Source organism: Microtus pennsylvanicus, chromosome 1 (assembly GCF_037038515.1).
Source record: "Microtus pennsylvanicus isolate mMicPen1 chromosome 1, mMicPen1.hap1, whole genome shotgun sequence".
Taxonomy (NCBI): Eukaryota; Metazoa; Chordata; class Mammalia; order Rodentia; family Cricetidae; genus Microtus; species Microtus pennsylvanicus.
Genome location: NC_134579.1, coordinates 208,918,266 through 208,938,171, shown reverse-complemented (window position 1 = coordinate 208,938,171; position 19,906 = coordinate 208,918,266). Strand labels below are relative to the sequence as shown.

At 47.2% G+C, this 19,906-nt stretch overlaps 1 protein-coding gene across 6 annotated transcripts in view; it reads right to left on the bottom strand.

Annotated features, from left to right (window-relative positions):
• Window positions 1-19,906, bottom strand: part of Tiam2 (TIAM Rac1 associated GEF 2) — a 207,184-nt gene that overhangs the window by 18,656 nt on the left and 168,622 nt on the right. The window contains exon 1 of one of the 6 annotated variants that reach the window (XM_075950182.1): window positions 18,932-19,336. The exons of 3 other annotated variants lie outside the window; for them this stretch is intronic. The gene's annotated coding sequence lies outside the window, so the exon portion shown is untranslated. Of the gene's footprint in view, window positions 1-11,539; window positions 11,899-18,445; window positions 18,536-18,931; window positions 19,337-19,906 lie in introns of those variants that run through there. 2 more of the 6 variants (XM_075950193.1, XM_075950199.1) reach the window with 2 other exon arrangements.

Here is a 19,906-nt window from a genome sequence, read left to right as displayed (position 1 = left end):
GCTGGGTTTTGTTTCCATGTGTGGATAAGGCACCTTCTGCCTCCCCATAAAAGAGGCAATGTGTCTATTTTCAAGGAGCCCAGAAAAACATTTGGGGCGAAGGCACCAGCACTGCCTACAATGAGCAAGCACCTAACCTCAGTTGCTCTTGGAAGGAAATTAGGACACTGTCTCAATCAGGCCAAGCTCTGGCGACCCTGTGGCCTCCTAACTGGGACAACAAGGCACTTTCCACCACCGTCTCCCTGGGACTTGATTTGCAAAATCTCCAGACCACACAACAGCTCTGATAACTGCAATGTTCCTATTTGGAGATCATCCCTTGCCTCGGTTTTGTAGTTTCCTTGAGGATGTCGGGACCTTAAAAGGAACTGCTAGGGGTTAAAGCACCTCATATTATGATATCATGGCTACTGCATTGCTCAGAAGCCCCACGCGGCAGCCTGACTGAGTCTCATGATGGCCCAGTGTGCAACAGCGCCCCATCCACGACTTAGGTACAGCAACCTACTTTTGTCTGAAAGGCTTGGCTCACAAGCATTTTCCGCCCATGAAAGGAGATTCAAAGGTGATGGATAACGAAGGAATATGTCATATAAGCACAGAAACCGAAAGGTCAGTGTATGCTGCTTTTGAGTTCCCAGCCTACAAGAAAAGCTTGGTGGTGGGCATCAGCAGCAGAGGCAACCAACACGCTGCCCCCCTGATGTTATTCAGATGTTGGGGTGACTGGGCATATTGTAAACAGCCTGGCAGAAATGGAGAGATTAAGACATGCAGAGAGGACAGGCTGAAATAATGAACCCCGAAGAAACAAGGATTTCCCAGGAATCTCATGACAGGAGAAGGAAAGGGGTGCAAGACAGAGGGAGACCTTGTCTCCCTGAAAGAGACTTCATAGTTCTAACAACTTGCCAGATCACCTTACAGGATGAGACCGAAGCTTGGATAAGTGTGGGTCAGTGGTGGGCGGGGCCTCACTTGATGGGAACTGCTTAGATATGGACATCCCTAGCCATCTATTTTTTTTATTGATTTTTATTGAGCTCTACATTTTTCTCTGCTCCCCTCCCTGCTTTTCCCCTCCCCCCTCAACCTTCCCCCAAGGTCCCCATGCTCCCAATTTACTCAGGAGATATTGCCTTTTTCTACTTCCCATGTAGACTAGATCTATGGAAGTCTCTCTTAGTGTCTACATCATTGTCTAAGTTGTCTGGGATTGTGGTTTGAAGGCTGGTTTTCTTTGCTTTGTGTTTAAAAACCACCTATGAGTGAGTACATGTGATAATTGTCTTTCTGTGTCTGGGTTACCTCACTCAAAATAGTGTTTTCTAGCTCCATCCATTTTCCTGCAAAATTCAAGCTGTCGTTATTTTTTTCTGCTGTGTAGTACTCCATTGTGTAAATGTACCACATTTTCCTCATCCATTCTTCAGTAGAGGGGCATTTAGGTTGTTTACAGATTTTGGCTATGATAAACAAAGCTTCTATGAACATAGTTAAGCACATGTCCTTATGGCACAGTTGAGCATCCTTTGGATATATACCCAAAAGTAGTATTGCTGGTTCTTGAGGAAGGTTGTTTCCTAATTTTCTGAGAAATTGCCACACTGACATCCAAAGGGGCTGTACCAGCTTGCATTCCCACCAGCAATACAGAAGTGCTCCCTTTTCCCCACAGCCTCTCCAGCATAAGTTGTCACCAGTGTTTTTGAGCTTCCTTGCCCTCTATTTAAACCCCGATCTCACTCAGGGCCTGGAAAACAGATGCGAGGGCTTCCCTCATCTCTTTGTCTGTCTTCCCAAAATGGCCACTTTGAATAAATCCCTTCCTCCACTTTCCACTATCAATTTGGCTCTTCTAATTGGCTGATTAAGGACTGCTGGTCTGACCTGATTTGTAGCAGCACAGGTTACCCGCCCAGCTCCGAGAGCAATAGCACAGTGTGTGCTCACTCACACTCCTCTGCTGCCTTCTCATCCCCGCTTTCTCTCCCACACTCACCAGCTCTATCCCAGGCCACTGATCTGAACCCAAGGCAAGTCTGCATGATGCCCACAGAGATAATGCTCCAAGATACCAGGCAGAAGAACAGGGTGGATGATGCTTCTGCCTTTAAAATGCTAGAATAATGTCAGGCCTGTTGGAGATGAAAAACCTTAAGGGTGCCCCAGCTCAGGCAGGGTGTGCAAGCAGGGTATGGTTAGTATGCCCCATGTTCTCTTTAAAAAGAAAAAGAATTCCTCTGTTCACTGTCTAGCAGCCATGAGGAGGCTGTGTTCCTGAGCACTCTCAGGGCAACCATGGTGTCAGCTGTCACTTCTAGCAAATTAGTCAAGTCAGAAAAGTTCGCCTTAGGGGAAAAAAGACGATTAAAAGTACAAATGACTTTTCCTCAAGTCACTCTGCGCTTCATAAATATGTCACCGCCTTACAGAAAGAGCTAATATTACCAGCATGACTGACAGAAGGGATCGGGAACGACAGAAACAGATCATGGGTCTGAGGCAGGAGGACCACCTCCCAAACTTCCCCACAGCAGCTGTGTCAGAGGCCTAAGTGCCAATGCTGTGAGGCCCTTGGAGGCAGCTAGCAGGCTTACAGGAAACATGGCGGTGGCTCAGCAGAATGCGGTGGAGCTGATCAGTGATATCTGTCAACCATCTGTATTATAGTGGTAGCAATGGAACCCCAGGAAAGCCCCAGTTACATGTGCCTCAGCTGGTAGAGTGCCTTATAGAGCATGCAGGAATCCCTGGGTTCAGTTTCTGGTACCCAATAAGCCAGAAATGCTGGCCCATGCCTGTCATCCCAGCACTCCGGAGGGGTGGCAGGAGAATCACAAGTTCAAAGTCCTTCTGGAAAGTATCAGCCAGGGCTATATGAGACCCTACCTAAAAAGAAAATTAAAATAAAAAAAACCCAAAAACTACAGAGAATGAGATTTTTGTCTTTAACAAAGAGATAAAAGGACAGATGTAATACCCCCAAATACCTCCTGGGTTCTCGCCCCCCACACACCTTGACCAGAGTTCTAGGCAAAATGAGACGATAGATTATGAAATTAACAGTCAAGTAAATTACAGTGCACAAATGCAATGAGAGACACAGCAGACACTAGAAGACACTGACCTTTAGTGACCAAAAGAGGACAGGATTTATTAGGAAGAGAGAAGAGGTCTATGGTTTTTAAAGTAATTTTATGCATATTTTCTATGTATTAATATGTATGAGTAGATTTTTATAAAGTGGAATAATATGTGTGTGCATGTGTATATATGTGTGCATCTATATAATATACAGTGGTTAACACTGCATCTCAAGTTATTTTAATTTTAATCTTTTGGCTTATCTGAATTTCCTCATTTTTATAGTAGTTGAATTTTTAATTTTTTTCTAAATGGAATCATTTCCTGTTATTTTACAAAAATGATTCAAGACACAAAAAAGTCTCCACAAGATGTCTGAAGAGCGAGACTGACTCACCCTCCCCGCACCATGCCCACATGTGGCCGGAAAGACAACTCAGAGCAAGGCATCCCAGAGCAACTTGTGGACCCAAAGACTGCGGAACCCTCTGGAAACAACAGAGGAAGCTCTTCTGGGCAGAAGAGGCCGGAGACATGAACACGAAAATCGTGGCTCAGGATAAATAAAGGTCATGTCACTGAGCCTAATGTGATGAGGAGACATGGCCTTTGCAGGAACTGAGGGCCAGTGTGGGGATGGGCCCGGGCCTAAGACAGGTGGACGGGGCAGGGAAGAGAGGCAAGGGCCTCCCTTTGCCAGGACTGTGGGCACTAAGTATGGAGAACATGAGGTAGTTGCCTTTTTGACAAGGAGAGGAAGCCCATGGAACAGCAGTTATAAGCAGAGAAACCCCCAGGACCTGGGTGTTGCAGGCCTGATGTAGTACCAGTCATCTGATGCCTGCCCCCTATGGGGCACATGTCCAGGACAGCAGGCTGAAGGCCCGAGTGCATCGTGAGCACTGGTCCTCCTGGTCCCTCCCCTTCACTCCAGTTTGCAGCCAGAATCCAAAGTAGCCCACGCTGGACCATGTGTCCTCAAATACCTCTTTCAAGGCAGGTGATACACACACACACAGACACAGGGAGAGGGAGAGACAGACAGACAGACTATGGAGTTAAAACCCTGACATGGCAGGTACCGTCCACGTGACCTTAACTAACCTCTCCCAATTCAGTCCTATATCTGCAAAGGTGACATACTAAAGGAGGCTCAGAGGATTCAGTGAGAGGAAAATGTGTACAGATAACCCACAAAGTGCAAGGGCCCAGGATAGCCTGGGGCTCAGTAAAAGTTACTGCCCAGAGAACCGTCATTTTCTCATAATCCATGTGTGTTGCACATACTCCAAATGTGTGCACACATGCATAAATAACATGCATGCCAGGGCGGGGGCCAACCGTGAGTGCTGGTCCTAACCTTCCATCTTATTTGAGACACAGTATCTTGATTTGTGGTTTTTATTCTCTTCCTGCTGTATTTGTGAGCTTCTAGGATTTCTGCTTCCTGTCTCGTGGTAGGAACCCTGGGATTACAGACATGCAGTGTCACATCTCGCTTTACCTAAGTGCTGGGGATTTGAACTCAGGTCCTCAGGCTTCCAGTGGGCAGAGCCATCTCTGAAGTCCTGTACAGGGCACTTAATGTCTCAACTTCCTTTATCTTCAAATGCATGAAAGGTCATATTTTCTCTGGTTGCCCCAAGGACAAGCCAAAGTAGTTCAATCTCATCAATAATTTTTTTATGAAGCTCCTCCTCTGGGCACAATATAGTGACCCACAGCTTCTCAAACAGGGGTGGCAAGGGTCATGAGGAAAACAGGGAGGAGACATGCAGAGAGTCAGGCAGAACACTGCAGTTCCACCAGGTACCAGAGCAGGACGAGGTGAAGTTTGCCCAGAGGGAGGGAAAAAATGTACAGCCATTAGAAGTCAAAAAAGGCAACCGGGGGCACCTTGTGGACAGATTCTCGGAAGGTGGAGGGAGCTGAGGTAGCAACGGTGTGCCAACCTCGGTTTCAGGCAGCTTGCCCACGGGTCAAGGGGAATGGGCAGTGAATCTCAAGGGAAGAGGCACTCGGCTGTTTGCACATGGCTTCCCATTCCACAGCCCCAGGCAATCACCCTGTTCCTGGGACAGGAACAGCCCAGCAGCTCCTGGTAGCAGGCGTGCCAGGGCTTCTTGTGTCCCCGCTGCCTGCCTTCTGCTTGGTTTCCTTATTTAACAGCGGTCTGGGCCGGATTCGGGAATGGAGAAGATGAGGTCTCTCTGCCAAGGGCCTTTCAAGGGGTAAAGCAGCCTTTCAACACAACCAAACCCTCCTCCCCATGAAACACTATGTTTGAATGTTCCTCCTACAGAAGCTGTATGCCTGGCCCAGTCTATCAAGGTCTCCTGGCTTGGTACTCTGTTTTCCTACTCCAGAGGTCAGGTAAAAAGAAAAAGATGGCTTCTCATATATGTAATTAAAACTACTTCATCCAAAAGAGCCAAAATTTGCCTTGACTTTCGGGAGATTCCCATGATCCCACACTGAAACAAGTAATTGAAAGAGACCTCTGGAGAGAGAGTTCAGCAAATCATGTCCTGTGGATCAAATCCAGGTTGCTGGCTGTTGCAATAAATACAGTTTTACTATGCGCATTTATCTCTGCTCAGTGTTGCCTGTAGCTGCTTTCATAACAGAAAAGCCTGCATGGTCCTGATGGTGACTCCCTGGCCTTTTACAGAGAAAATTTCACCTCACCTGTAGAGGCAAACACAGAGATATATCTGGGTTCTGGAGAGAGGGCTCAGAGATTAAGAGCGCTGACTCCTTGTCCAGAGGATGTGGGTTCAAGTCCCAGCACCCATGGGGCAGCTCACAACCATCTGTAGCTCCAGTTCTGGGGATCCAACGCCCCTGTCTGGGACTACATACACACGGTGCACAGACACATGCGGCAGATGCCTGTGCACAAAATCAAAATGAACCTGAAAAAAATTCTTAATTTTTTTAATTAAAACTCAAGAATTGATAAAACTTTATCTTGATTTTTTTTTTTTCAGTAACTGGACTCCTAGCTTCTTTTGCTTTGAGATAAGGAATCATAGCTAGCCCAGGCTGGCCTCCAACTGTCAATCATCCTGTCTCAGCCACCCAAATGTTGGAATTATAAATGTTCACCACCATACCCCTTACAATAATTACACACCTTTAAAGCCCCTTATGCATTGTTTTACTAGAGATGACACATGACGTCTTAACTTGTCAAAACTACAAAGCAGATGTGCCCAACCATTTCGACACTGAGATATGCAATCTTGTAATCTACAATGTTCATGCAATTGACAGGTTTTTGTTTGTTCTTTAAATCACCAAAAAAAAAAAAAGCTCCTCATTTTCAGCACATTTACAATTCTGTGTTGGATCACATTCATACCTAACCTTAGCTGCATGGGGCCCACAGGTCACAAGTCAAACACAGCAACTACAAAACCTTTTATATAAAATCCTTTCAACTATATCCAAAATAAAACAAAACACTGACACCCAGTGTTTTCCTGGCTCAGCTCCAGGGCTCAGGCAAACAGCGTTGAGTTCTCTTAAGGGTTTTGAGTCTGTCCGCTGCGCTACTTCTAGATGGTGACATGGTTGCTCTTCTTTACCTATGTCTTGTATCTGCGCCTTTCCATCTATGTGTAAGCGCCTTAGCGGTTATCTTACACCATTTAACTTTCATTCTTTATCGGTTCTCTTAATTAAAGAAGGCCCTAAACCAGTGTCTGCCATTTGCCGGGCAATGCATCTTTGAGATGACTGGTGTTTTGGGTCTACCCGCTAACTCTCTTTCCCATCAAGGGGTGTGCGGGCGGGGGGGGGGGGCATTTTTTTACCCAAGGCCATGGTTCCCTTTTCATTTTCCTCCTTCACTTTTCTCAATACCCTGCGTTCACCCTGATAATCTCACAGATGAGCTTAAACATGTTTCTAAGAACCTGCTTTGGTGGCTAGTGTTGTCAGTCAACACCTTCGCTTTTATGGGCTTCCATGTTGCCTGCAGCTTCTCCGAAACCCAGCATTCTATATAGCCCAGAGGTAAGGCTCTGCCAGTGTCTCACTGAGCAGCCTTTGTGGGAAAGGTCTTTCATTACAATCCGGAAGTGTACATTACTTCCCCTAGTAATAGTTAGATACAAAAACATGAAAAGATTATCATCGTCATTTATTTGAAGAGAAAATGTGCCATTGACACACACCAACTGTAACCAGTCCCCCCACCCCCAACTCAAGGCAATCCTCCTGCCTCAGTCCCCTGAGGCATTATGGGTATGAGCCACCAGGCCTGTCTTAGGGTTTTGTTGCTGTGAAGAGACCATGGGCATGGCAACTCTTATAGAGGTGGTGATTTACTCTTATAATTGGGGTGATTTACAGGTTCAGAAGTTTAATCCATTTTCACTGTGGAGGGAAACATGGCAGCATGCAGGCAGACATGGTGCTGGAGAGAGAACTGAGGGTTCTACCCCTGGATCAGCAGGCAGCAGGAAGAAGCCAGTGAGCCTGGCTTGAGATTCTGAAACCTCCAATCCACTCTACAGTGACACACTTCCTCCAGTACAGCCACACCTACTGTAACAAGGCCACACCTCCAATAATGCCACTCCCTATGAGCCTAGGGGGGCCATTTTTATTCAAACTACTACAATGCTCCTCTTCAATTTCTTCACAGTCCAGAGGTTTTTGTTTGTTTGTTTGTTTTTGGTTTTTTTTTGGGGGGGGGGTTTTCGAGACAAGGTTTCTCTGTGGTTTTGGAGCCTGTCCTGGAACTAGCTCTTGTAGACCAGGCTGGTCTCGAACTCACAGAGATCCACCTGCCTCTGCCTCCCGAGTGCTGGGATTACAGGCGTGCGCCACCACCGCCCGGCACAGTCCAGAGTTTTGACAAATCTTTTTTAGCCACCAATATTCTAGGCAGATAGCATGTCGAAACAGAGGAGTAAGAATGTCATTGTTAGGGCGTCACACTGGATTTAACAGGTTCTGACCGACCCTGCTCTAACAGCTATGACCAGCAACCTCAGCCGGACTGCCCATGCTGAGTCCAGTCTCCCTGTCTCTGCTTCCCCCTCAAGAAACTGCTTTGTTGGAGTTGTAACCTCAGTGGGTTCCAGCTGTCCTAGAAAAATCAGTGCTTGTGGAAGGTCCTGCCCGGCATGTCCGTTCCTCAGTATTGAGAATGCTCTCAGGGGTTCAAAACCTAATTCCAATTCCCAGGCTTCTAGATTAACAGTTTCTCAGCCTGTGGGCGTGACCCCTCTGGTGGTCGACTGATTCTTCACAGGGGTCAAATATCAGATATCCTGCATAGCAGATATTTACGTTGCAACTAATAACAATAGCAAAAGGATAGTTATGAAGTAGTTATGAAGATGATTTTATGGTTGGGGTCACCACCAACATGAGGAACTGTAATATATTAAAGGGTCACAGAATTAGGAAGGCTGAAAACCACTGTTCTCAATTTTTACAGAGAGCCTAAGTTGGATCCTTCTAGCTGATACAATTGACTTTCACGTAGAGCATGAACCTTGGGGTTCCACATCCACACACACTCCTTTTGTCAGTGGGAGTGGGTAGTATATGTTACCGTGGTGACATAGGCCAATCCAGTCTTACCTTGTCCTTCTTCGCTTAGACTGGAACCATTCGACAAGTCATTTTATTAACTGGTATTAACTAGTATAACTAGCGCATGGTACCGCGTGGTCATTTTAGCCTAGGAATACACACAGCAAGTGGCACAGCAGACTCCTGTGGATCCCACACAAGGCTCTGCACAGCCCTGGCTGTGAACGGTGCTGCCTTCCCCACCCACAAGGTGTGCGGAGGGCAACAGAGCAGAAGCACTGTGTGGGGAGGCCCTTTATGATTTGCTGATGGGATCTTCAGGTAATTTGAAGACCAATAGATCTTTGGGCTATTTTGAATTCCAATAGATCTTTAGGTTATTTTGGCTTCCCGTAAATGTGATTCCCTCAGGAGAGCACACAGGTGGACATAATGCCACTTCCTCAGAGTATAGACAGACAGAAGTCAGGGCAACAAACAGAACAGCAATTACTGCCAGAAATCGTGGACGTGCTGTTAGGAGAGCCTGCCACAGCCTCCAATGCTCACTCTGCAGCAAGGACACTTAGCTCCTGTGTGCTGGGGCCCAGAAAGAAGCTGTCTGACAAGACTAACAAAAAGCAAAACGTTTTGTTTCTTCGCAAGTATATTTCTGTGCCCCCAAATGTATTTGAAGTGGCTATTTTCACAAAGGCAACAGTACTCACTATATCGTAGTGTTGTTATGGACTTTACGCTGTCGACCTTATTGCTACTCAGATGAAGACACCTGAATGAGTAGTTACCAGTCCACGACCTACAAGCTTTCCGACCAGACGTTTCAAATTCTTTAACGACTACTGAAAATCTCATTCTATATGGATGAAATAGATTCTTTCAGACACTTACTAAAGTGAAGGAAACCAAAAAGTTGTTTATGTAAGTTAATAGTTTGGAGGGTAAGTTAAATCACCAAACAAGTCGCGCCCACATTTCTAGCAACATGTTCTGTTGTTGGTCACACAGACCCTAACTTTACCCCTGCTGTTTAAGCACATGCTCACCCCTTACTCTACCATCATTGCTGGGCAGAGTGGTCTCACGGGAAATCCCCTGTATCATCTGACAGACACAGTCTCGAGGCCGGCATTCCCGAAGACCTGCAACATACTAGCCCAATAGCTAATGGCCAGTGTGTCAACCTCTGCCGGCTAAAAGGGCCGCAATAAGAATCTGATAGAGCTGTGGAGAAAAACTGGCCTTCAGTGAGATGATGCGTTTATACTCCTAGCAGGGCTGGGAACATCTCAGTCAGTAAGGGCTAATGCAACAGGCACCAACTCTTAGGTTCAGTCCTCAGTCTAATATCATCCAGCCCCGTAGAGCACACCTGCAATTCCAGCACTCACCTGTGATGCACTCGGGAGGTGGAGGCAGGAGAGTCACTCTCAGTCACATAGTAAGTTCAAGGCCAGTCTGGAATACCTAAGACTGCCTCAAAAAAAAAAAATCATAGCATACACATAGAGAAAAAGCAGCCATCTTGCTTAAGGCCCCTTTCAATATATGCCATTTATACACATCAGCTCAGTTGAGTTTCACCTCTCAGCTGTAAGTATATGGGGGTATACACCACTGTTTAACTAGTACTTGGGGCAGGGAGACAAAATGATTTTTCCCAAGCCCACTGAAGACAGTAAAAAGGCTCTGGCCCTCCTGGCCTATCTGTCCGTCTACTTCACACAGCGAATTAAGACCCCTCTGTCTAATGCACTTTCCAATCAGTTGCGGCAGGAGAATAAATAGCTCTTGCCACTTCGATCCATCTTGTACATCCATTGTCCACGAGCATGCTAAAATGTATTTCTAGGGACAGCCTTGGGCCTGGAACAGGTCAAAATCCATAGACACGCAGGACACATAGTTACCATACATGGCCTGTTCCTATATGTTCTTTGTAAGAAAGCCAACCAGCACAGGCTCTGGTTTGATGGTAAAAGGGGGCCCTTTTGTTGCCTGGACCTGCTGCAGACCAACGGTGAACTCTTAATTTCAAGGTCATTTGAATGTTGTCCTCTATAACTTGTGCTTCCCCTTTAAGGAAAGCCATTACATACAGTTAGCACATAGAGGGTATGACCAAGACTGATCAGAACTGCACGACTCCCACCACAGTGCCAGAAAACCATCTATTTCCCCTCCCATGGGCTCCTGTTAGACCACCTTCAACGACAGTGCACGCTTTCACTGTGTGTCCTTTCTCCAGGTTTCATGGATCCAGCATGAAGCCCAGCCACTCAAGAAGAGTGGAACAGAGCCAGAGACACAGGACACAGGACCAGGGTTTCACTGAAGCCACCACACACACACACACACACACACTTCCAGAGGCTCTGCCTTGTACTAACGGGCTATGAGAAGAAACGCCCTCGAGCAGGTAAAGCATCAAATTGTCTGCTGCTCATTTGGCTTGGCTATTATATGCCCGGGCTGTTTGTCTCCAGCGAGCACACATACAACCCAATGGCACTTTGTCATTTTAGGAACACTTCTAATGTTTGCTGTATTTAAGAGATACAATAGTCATGTCAGTTCATTTATTCTGCACTCTTGATAATCACCTACCACGTTCCTAGCTGAGACGTCACCCAAATCATCCGCCGCATCCTGACGCTGACCACAGAAGCAAAATGGAGAGACGAACTTTAAATTCTTACCCTCACTATTTTCAACAAATGTATCTGTCATTTCAAGAGCCATTGCCTTGGGTTGAGAAGAGCGCGGTGACAGGGGCTGGGGGCAGAAAAGACAAGCACGGACAGACAGACAAGTGCTCAAGAGAAACCAAGCAGCAAAGACGGCATGGAGACCAAACACTTGCTGACACCTCAGACTGAGACAAATCTTCCAAGCTCACCTTGTGCCATGGCTGAGTAACCAGTGTTTCTGTCTTGGTAAATCATTGCTAAAAGAATCATATTGGAGTCCCCAGACCTCAAACAAGTGGGCAGTGGGGACTGCCAAGACAAGGTGGTGGCTAGATTCTTCACAGTCCTTGACTCTTGTGACAGAACAGACCTGGAAGGCGTTGGCTTGCACCCTTCCGAGCCGGCTGTAAGCAGGTGGCAGGCCACCTCTCTAGCCCTGTGGTACCTCCATGGCTCTTTAGTGGCTCCTCCCGAAATCTCCCGTCTGGACACCCACCAGGCCAGAACCTCTCAGGCAAATGTCAGCGATTACTCACTGCCGGGTGGCTCCTGACGACGCTAGGGAACTCAGGTAGCAGCGGAGAATCAGAGATTGACAGGGCAGGGGCAGTGAGTCAGAGAAGGCGGGGTGCACTGCAGCTGAACAAACAATAGAAGGGGGAAGGCGGAGGGGGCAAGAAACAGACGGATTAAAAGGGGAAGAGAAATTTGACGGTACCCTTGCAGAGAGTGCCTTCGTGTTTATGTGTATGTGTGTGCACGCGAGTGCCTGTGGATGCACGGAAGTACACGTGTGTGGAGATCAGAGGTCAACATGGGATGTCTTTCTTAATCACTCTCCACTTTCCTTTCTTCTGATAGGGTCTCCCACTGAATTTGGAGCTCACCGGTTTCGCGAGGATGGCTGCCTGGCTGACTGACGAGCTTCACGGATCTGCCTGTCACTGTTTCCCCAGCACTGAGATTATTACGTGACCACATCACCATGCTCAACTTCTTACATGGGTACTGGGGATTTGAACTCAGGTCCTCGTGCTTGCTGAGCAAGCATTTTACCCACTGAGCCATTGTCCTGGCCTCTGAGGATACTGTTAAGACCTCTCTTTTCCTCAACATTGATAACATACCTGTGGTCTCTGGTCTTTGTGCTACATCAAGAAAAGCGGGAAGCTGATTTTTCAAAACTCAAATAGCCACTCTTTGCCCTCAGCAGTTAGAAGAAGGCACCCAAGAAGGCCACCAAAGGCAAGAGCCACACTGTGTGCCTTTGAGCAGGGCCCCTGGGTCGGGTTTCTTTTCAACCTCTCCCGCCTCAAGCCCTGAGAGCTCCCTATGGTGACAGCTGAGTCTACTTAGAGCTGAATGCTTGAGGAAGTGACAAAATGACTCAGAACAATTGTGCAGATTTTTTTTTAAAGTATAAGCGGCTGCATTGTGGGACCCAGACATTATGAAAAGGTGACAATGTGCTCAGAGGAACAAAAGGCAGAAAAGCTGTGTTGAGGTGTGAACGCACCTTCATTCAGTCTGCACAATGGAGTTCCCACTTGACGATCTGCACACAAACAACAATGTTGAAACAAGGCGTCCGCATGACTGCCCAATGGCTAACGTCTGGGCAGGCCTTTGTGGAGCGGCTTTTACACCACATCCTCCCTGCTCTTGGTAAATATGAAAGATTAGATAACATTCAAGGCACCCAAACAGTAGCAAGCCCAAATTAGACCGCAACTGTGCTATTATTTTAGAAGAAAAGGAACAAGACACAGTCACAGACTGATCTGCTGGAGGGGGGAGGCGGGGAGCTCAGCATGAGGCTCGGCTCATGGCAGCCTGGGGGACCACCACTACTTAGGCACCCCTGCACTGAGAGGATAACCACCCCCTCCTAACCCACCAGACGGCCGTTTGTCTCAGCAACCAGGCCTACAACAGTTTAGCTGAGGCTCAGTATCTGAAATCAGACTCTTCCCAGATTCACTTTTCCCCCAGTAATTACAGAAAATAAAAGTTTTTGCGACGTCCCAACATCATCATACAGTGAAGCCAGTGGTATTCAGGAATGTGCCAATGCCATGCAACCATTGAAGTAATTAATATATTCTGGCAGAAACCTAATAATTGTTTGCCATGGGGTGGGGAGTGTTGTTAATTAACCCTCTCCGTGTCTTTTAAAACATGAAAGACTAGAAGAAAACCTCTAGTAGCTAGTTTCACCTGGGCTGGCAGACGAGAAGATAAAAACCAAGTTCCAAATGCCACTGGAAGGCAGGAGAGAAGGCTCAGTGGGCGAGATGCTTGCTGCCATAGCATAGGAGGACTTGAACTCAGCTCCTCCGCACCCAGTTTTAAAGCCAGGTGTTGTAAGATGCACATGTAATAGAAGCACTGAAAACTCAATGCCTGGAGGAACCCCGGCATTTGCTGGTCAACCAGTAGAGACAAATAGGTTTGTCCCACGCTCAGTGAGAGACCCCATCTCAAAACAGTCAGGTACACTGACACAGAGGAAGACATCCAAGGTTGACTTCTGGCCTCCACACACAAGTGAACATGGACTTTCACACAAACTTGCACATATACATGAACATGTATATACACACGCACACAGACAAGACCACATGATCAAACAACCATGACACTTTCCGTATCATCAGTACTTGATATTAATTCTGAAATGTCAATAATGTAATGTCAGCACCAAGACTAACAGTCCAAACAGGCTAAGTCGGGGCTATAAACTCAGGGATCACAGACGTCCTTACGGGGAAACCTCGCACAAGGGCATCGCATTGCTGATCCCCGCCACATACCCCAGTCCAAACAGGCTAAGTCGGGGCTATAAACTCAGGGATCACAGACGTCCTTACGGGGAAACCTCGCACAAGGGCATCGCATTGCTGATCCCCGCCACATACCCCAGTCCAAACAGGCTAAGTGGGGGCTATAAACTCAGGGATCACAGACGTCCTTACGGGAAACCTCGCACAAGGGCATCGCATTGCTGATCCCCGCCACGTACCCCAGGATTCTGTGCAGTGTTATATAAGTGCATGAGCAATTTTCTAGAGGTTTCTAGGGGGTTCTAAAGCTTTCATCCCATTCTCAAAGACCCACTCTGCATAGTTACCTAAATAAAGTACCTAACCTTCCTGACCTTCACTCAAGACCTTAAAAACCTCCACACATCTGAGAGGTTTTCACCTCAATCAGTAGACGCTGTGCCAGACCACAGATAACCAGTGCTGATGCCAATCAGATTTTTCTAGAGGTTGATTTTCTTCTAAGCAGCTTGTCTAATATTAGGCAAAGGATTGCTCTCGATCAGAAATTTGGGCAGAGGAATAAGCAGGGAGATGTATCGCCTCAGGGCTTACACTCAGACCAATGCAGAAGTCTGGTGACTTTAGCCAAGGACAAAGCCATTGTCAATCAGTCCAGGACATGGGACGAAATCTACCCACCCAACACTCCTACTGAATCCACCATGGGTCCATTCCCCCTACGAATGTTCTAGAAACTTCAAGGAGGATTCAGACTGAGGGGAAGGGTTTGACCTGAGAAATTCAAATTCTGTACTTTCTTCTCTGCCACAGAGTGAAATTATGGGAGGCTTCCATAACTGTTTACCACCGGGCAGAGGAGCTTAAAAAAGGAAACCCAGATGCAGAACTGGAGGGCTGGAAGTATGGAGGATGAAGAGGAATGGCCCAGGAAGATCACCACTCAGCCCCATCTTGACTTTCTGCAGGTGTGACAACACGGAAAGCTGGGGACAAGGAGTGCAGACTGCAGACCCCATCCCACCACCTATGGTGACTGACCAGCTACTTCATCCCCCTGGTGAGGATAAGCGGATCCCTCTTAAGACTCTCATCTCAGACAGGGCCCCTGCTTGGAGCCAAGGGAGAGAAAGTGCAAGAAGCTGCAAACTGATGTGGTCAGGTGACGGGTACCCTGTTTGCGGGGGGAGGGGGGACATCTCTGTAAACAGACAAGGCCAGGTGACGGGTGTCCTGTTTGGCAAGCATCTCTGCCCAGTCAGGGTCAAATCCTTGGGTGGCTTCATCTCTGGGGCATCTCCAAGTCACTTTCCTGTTAGTCATCACCCCAGCCGTGAGGAGAGGGCATGTAATTATCCCTTCAACACTTGGGTGCCTGACAGCGAGTTAATTTCAGAGCCAATGCTCCACCTGACAAGCCCTGCCCCCAGCCCTGCTCTCTGGGGTGATTCACTCTGCCGCCCTACAGTGCAGCCTCTTTGTGGCTTCGGGTTTTTTTTTTTCCTCCTTCCTTTTTCTTCCAGAAAAACAAAACAAACAAACGAAAAAAACCAGAATGTAAAGGAAAAGTGCAGAGATGAGTAAGAGAGCAGAGACATGGGACGCAGGTGGGCAAAGGACCGAGGGACCCCTGAGGAGATGTCACAAAGGGACCACAGAACCTGAAGATGGAAGGGCAGGGAAGGAAGGGAATGAAGGACCGCTATGAGACCTCCCAACCTCACTGAGCCAGGTGCTATTGACCCCTTCCCTGTGATAACCATCAAAATCCAAAAAGGACATGGGGTACCTGCTTTCTCGAGTTGTTATCAGATACCTCAGGGCTACTCTGTCTCTCAGGTCATCTTCTAGAACCTCTGCCTTTCTGGGGACTCCAGTGCTAGACAGCCACACATCCCGATAACATGGGAAACCGCATGGTTTGTGCTCCACTGCAGGCAAACTCACAGCCTCAGGGCCACACAGCCCCACGTCTCATTCAGTGAGCGGTCATCATGTCTGAGGCTTCACACACAGCTGAGTTTACCATGAGGTGACACTCAGGTCTGTGCATCCCAGCCCAGCTTGCTCAAAGTTCAGACGCCGATAACAGCCCTGCCCACATTTCAGATTTCTCTCATTCTGGCATACAATCTGATCAGGGGAATCAGTCATGATGAAGGGGATGAGGCCAGCTGCAAGAAGCAGGGAGGAAGGACATGGGCAGGGTGACTCCTTCCCAATTCCTCCCTTCGGACAGGATTCTGTCCCCAGGATGAGGGCTAGCTGCCCCAAGCTGCTTTCAGAACAGCTGCTGTGGTCACATCTGCACCTCTGGGGTCTCAAGGTTACTCTACAGTACAAGTTCACGGCTTGTCACTTTTGGACTGTCTCTGACACCCTGAATAGAAAGGGGAAGAGTGATATCTCTAACTCTGCAGACTTTAAATGACCCTTGGCGGGACAGGACCCAGGGGTGACCTCTGCATGTCACACCCCATTGGTCACCTATTAGCCCTGATGACCAAGGACAGACTCAGAAGAACTGAACACTGAGAGCCTGCACTTAGGAACATGAGATGGAGGGCAGATATCCAACTACCAGGAGATCAAATGTTCTTTCAGGCTGCAGGGAAAACTCAACCAAGTTGCCTCCACTAAGTCCAACTAACTTAGCACCAGGTCTCTTTTCCACGGGAGTACAGCGCTAAAATACAGAACGCTACCGGAGAGCCAAATACAAATTCTCAGCAACCTGCTCCTTCTCCAGCTTAAATGCACCCCACCTCTCACCTGAGAGGACCTCTCTGACCTCCCTGAGTGACTGGACACTCGCAAGCCTGCCTTTTAAGGAAGAAAGCAGACCAAACACACAGCTTCGCTACTCAGTCTCTACAGCCAATGTATGGCAATCTCCCTGAGAAGACTTCCCTACATCTATTATGTGTTATCTGTATGACTAAAACAGAGGGGGCTGGAGAGATGGGCTAGAGGTTAAGAGCACTGGCTGCTCTTCCAAAGGACTGGGGTTCAACTCCCTGCACCCATAGGGCAGCTCTCACAACTGTCTGTAACTCCTGCTCCAGGGGATTCAACACCCTCATACACACATGCAGGCCAAACACCAATGCATGTGAAATAGAAATAAACGAATCATAAAAAAGACAACAGAACACTAAGTGGACCCAATTTCTAAGGTCCCTGGTGTCTGATTCTTTTTTTATGCCAGAGAACAGCTCAGGAGACTTTAACCACTGACACCAACTCCAAGAAGGCTGGTGGGCACCTACGGTGTTTAAGTCATACTCATATTAATTTCAGTAGTATTTTACTAGGACATTCATATATTTGTATGTGAATTCTTGTCTGGCACTGAATCTCCCCAAACCCCACTCCTACCCCACCCCAATGAAGATGCCAAGACTTGAGTAGAGTATTTACTTGTAGATCTGTCAGGGGAGACTACTCAATCCCCTAAAAGATGAATAACTCGGCCCAGGTGACTGATAAATCCTGATATAACAGGATTTAAACTCAGCTTGCTCACCTAGTCAATATTTCCTTTTGGCATGCCACCGCCTGAAAGGACGGACTTCATGAAGTGAAATCGTCAAGAGAGAAGGTCGCTATGGCAGAATGCCATGCCCAAGTCACTGTTTAAGGAACAAGCATTTTACCTTGAAGATACCATCCCCTGCCCATTAAAATAGGGCTAGTTCAGATGACTTCTATTTAAAAATAGGTGTGCTTAGCTTTAAGAAAAGACCATGAATACATCACTCCACTAAGAGCAGCTCTGCAACAGCCTACTGTCCCTAAATGAACGATGCTTAGTTTAACTTTCTAACAAATCTTATCTTACAACCCAGAAGGTCCTGGGGTAATGCTGGAAACTCAAATGTAAACACTTAAGGAATGCTGGGGCTCAAATCATACTCCCCAAAACCTTCTCCTTTAGCTTCAGCTTCTTCGCTATGCAAGCTCTTAAAAAGCAATTCATGTGAGAAACTTAAAAGGTTGAGCAAAATGAGTGGGCAGGAGTCAAATATTAAATACAAGTTATGTTCCCCTGGTTACAAGGGAGCTAACTGTCAGTGTGTATTCTTTTCTTCTGCCTTGAACACACAACGGGGCCAAAACATATCTTTAAAAATGATCAAAGCACAAAGAACAACAACACACAGTTGCTACACTGTACATCTCGATTCCCAATGCTCCCTGTTCTACCAACACGACGCCTACAAACTGCAAAAAATAATCGCGGCCACAGCTACACTAGGTGATTACATAAAATTCCTCTCAAATCTAGAAAATTAACTGAGGCAGAAGAACTACACCAGAAGCTCTGCTCACCTTGCAGAAAACAGGTTTTCCCTTTCTCCTTCTCTTTGCATGTATTTACTTCACGGCCGTAGCCCAATGCAAGCATGGGCTATGCTCCCAGGAACCTGTTCAAGCAGAAAGCGATTTGCAACAATCCAATTCTCTCCCTCACTTTAAAATACAGTACACAGAGGAGACGCTTCTGCATGGCTCTTTCTGACATCCATTTCAAACTGACAAAACTGTTTTAGAGATTGACTCCCAGACCTCAGAACGAGAAAGGTGAAGTTGACACTACCATAGAGCCAGTATACAAAAGTTCTCTTTGCGTCTATAGAGTGCTTCAAAATTGCTCTCAGGACCCCTCCCAAACAGACCCGAACCCTGCTGTCCGCACAACAACCTTAGACATTGTTAGCGTCCCCATCAACTTTCAGTCCTGAAAGAAAACATGCATACATGCCCGCTCTTGGATCAAGACCTGCACCCTGGAACCCCAAGCCTGCATTTACTTACATGCTTGCACAGAAAAAGACAGGTTCAGAGGCACCTGTTCCTTCTCAATGGCAGAGAAAGCAGTTTAGAGTCCGCTGCTGCTGGAAAGCGTGGAAGGCACGCATCCCCTCCTGTTCTCATCCCCAGGCAATGAAGTGAGAGAGAGAGAAAAAAAAAAAAGAAACCAATCCCAAACTGCTCTTGCCTGTCACATCCACAAGGATGTCCTAGCGCCACCAAGTCCTTTCTCTGCTGCCTGGAGATGGTGCACCCCCTTCCGCTAGATTCCTACCCCAAACTCTGAGCCTGCCTGCTCCAGAGAGGTACCAGGAGGTTACAGCAGATGTAGAAGGAACGGCAGACCCACCAAGTGACACATGTCTACTGCTAGTCCCCAGTACTTGAGTGGCTTGTCTGTGGGAGACTGCTTAACACACCTGGAGAAACCCCCAAAACAAAGCAGAAACTCCTTCAACTCCCTCGCCCGAAGAGAAATTATTTATTCCTTTCAAACTCCCCCCTATCATAATAACGTATGCCAACTGCTAACAATGCTAGAGAGAAAAAAAATCCCCTACAGGAGAGGCTGACAGGGTCACACAAAGAGCTGTGACAGTAATAGGCACCCTTAAATAGAGACAAGGCAATCAATTATGAACCATTTGCAGAAATTGTGGGGCTGTCAAAAGCCTTGGTTACAGCTGCGTTTCATCAGGCCAAGCTTCGTGCCATTTTCAATGGAAATTATTCCTTATTCTTAAAGCTAGAGTACTTGTTAGTAAAATACCCCACATGGCCCAGGTTCAACCAGAATCTAATCTGAAAAGAAGTTAATGACCCCTAAGAAGATCCAGGAAGCAGAGGCAGGTCCTCTCTCTGGAGAGCAACCACCTCCTGCCTGCAGGCCTGAGCAGCTGTCTGCTAGAGGGCAGTGTGCAGGCGCCCCTGGAAGAGTTGCTCCCCAGCACAGGCAAGAAATACACCACATTGCATGAG